This window comes from Montipora capricornis, chromosome 14 (genome assembly GCF_036669925.1).
Source record: "Montipora capricornis isolate CH-2021 chromosome 14, ASM3666992v2, whole genome shotgun sequence".
Taxonomy (NCBI): domain Eukaryota; kingdom Metazoa; phylum Cnidaria; class Anthozoa; order Scleractinia; family Acroporidae; genus Montipora; species Montipora capricornis.
Window position 1 is genome coordinate 10,597,805 of NC_090896.1, and position 2,500 is coordinate 10,600,304.

Here is a 2,500-nt window from a genome sequence, read left to right on the forward strand (position 1 = left end):
CGAGTCAGAGGAGAGTCAATCTCAGTTTTTCTCTCTCCTTTGGAGGTCAATCTCTAACTCAAAGCAATGTAACTAAATTTCTTTTGGTGTATCTAGACGAACACCTTACTTGGAAATATCACATAAACTTTGTCTGTAAACAAATCGCTAAATCAGTTGGTATTTTATCCAGGACGCGTTTCTACTTATCCTGTAAGACCAAACTCACGCTGTACTATACATTAATTTATCCATACATTACTTATTGTAACTCTACGGGGTCGTCCACTTACGTATCTAATTTAAATAGAATTTATTATCTACAAAAGCGGGTGGTGCGAGCTTTTACAAATTCAGAATATCGAGCACATACTGCTCCCCTTTTTCTAAACTGAAAATTTTAGACATCTTTCAAATCAATACCCTCGATATTGCTTAATTCATGTTCCGCTAGCACAATAATCTGCTGCCTCCACTTTTCTTCAATCTGTTTATGACAAACAGTCAAGTCCATAAATATGTCCCAAGAACAGCCGGTAATTATCGTATGCATTCCTGTCGCACGAACATTAAGAAAATCACAATTCTTTACCAAGGACTTAGGGCTTGGAACTGTCTTCCTGCCTCTATTACCAATTTGTCAAGTTTTCCTATGTTTAAGAACAAAGTGCTAGCGTTTTTATTAAAATAGTTTCTGAGTTAGTTCCTGCCGCACTCCTTTGCAGCCCTTATTTTTGTTTAATATTGTGATCTCGAGGTGGCCTCTTCTACAAGTCTGGTGGTTTCCTGAGGTCTCCTCGCCTAACAACCTGCTGTATGCTTTTTTAAAAATTTGTTGTACACATAAAGGCAAATACATGATGATGATGATGAGTTGTATTTCAGCATGTTCTTGTTCATTTATAGGGTCATTTGAATGTATGACAGTGCCGCCGTGCTTGTTTCTCAGCCATTCTAGTGCTTCTGTTACTAGTAAATAGCTGACAGAGATGATGTAGTGTGCAGCAAAAGTTGTCTAAACTGTGCAAATGGCAATAAGAGGAAGATTAGCGGCGAGTCATCGCTGTAAAATTTTGAACAGGTCCTGACATTTGAAGCATACTTAAGGAACCCATTTCAGTGCTGCACTGTTATGGCAAATTTTCAACCAAACACGCATGGTAAAAGTGACACTGCAGTACCAAATTCTATAAGGGCCCAATGGAGTTAAACCAAGCATAAGACCCCAAGTACGCATTGCAGACCTATTTTTACCATATTGTAGGGGTTAGGTCTCAACAATTGGTAAGAAAGTTGAGTTCCTCTCTCCTGCCACCCCACTTCAATTTTTCCTTTTCTTGTAACTGTGTAATGTAGATTAGTTGTTTGTACTTGTTGAACTGTGGCGAATAAATTAAATGAAATTAAATAAAATTAAGTAACAATGAATGTAGTCCGATGCATCAGACAATTTATCATTTCTGATTGGCTAAAAATCACGGGTCAGTAAAATCTCTTAACTTCCTGTCTTTTCTGAGAATGTTTCACCAGATAAATGATCAGATGTGAAAATTTATCAGATTTTTTACCAGTTGGTAAATTTATAGGGACATTTCTCATCATGCGACCATGATACTGGGAAGTCCATTGACGTAATCGACTTCCTGATCGAGAAGGTCACGGAATGGTGATTCTTTCCTCTTTCATTTGATTACGTGGATATTTAAACGTACTCCAATTTTAAGAAACACATAATTTTCAAGAATTTAAGCCAAAAAACCAGCGCAATTTTTATTAGCGAAAAATTATCTACATATAATTTTACCAAAATACCCCCCCTCCCCTCCCCAAGATTATTTTCCATACAGTTTTTCAAATAATTAACAATTATTTCATGAGCCCGCGTTGGATACGAGATGGTAAATAAGAATGTTTTGTGAATGGTAATAGCCAACTCGGCGCTAAAGACTTTAATATTTAAAGATAAACCAAAAGTAACTTCCGTTAATGCTAGTAGTGATGTAAGATCATCGATAAGGCACGAGTGACTTATCGTGTCTTACATTACCACTGCAAGCCGCACTGGTTCATGTTATTGTCAACTTGTAAGCTGCAAAAAAATCGTAATTTAGTAAATTCAAATACTGAAAATGGTTTGGAATAGGGAAAGCGACTTACCTGGAAATTTTGATACAGTGTGATTTCCCTGAGCTCGTCGACATCCATTCATCATGGCTAACGGTGGTACAGCAAGGCTGGATCAGGTCCGAGGCGGCCGCTGGCATCTCCGGGAGTGGCTGTAGAGCCCCATACGCGAGTGACAGTCCCTGCCGAAGTTGGCGCAGGAGAAGTATGATGCCGCTTGGCTGGTGCTCTTGTTCTTCCTTCTTTTTCTTTTCACATGCTGCGCTTCAGCTCGGGCGCGCTCTGCTTCTTTGACCCCATTTTGCACTATCCCCTCCACTTCCCTCGGTCATCAGCCATGTTCGTGAAGCTGTTTGGTCAATGCTTGCAAGCTTCAAGTTACAGTTGCAAATGCCTT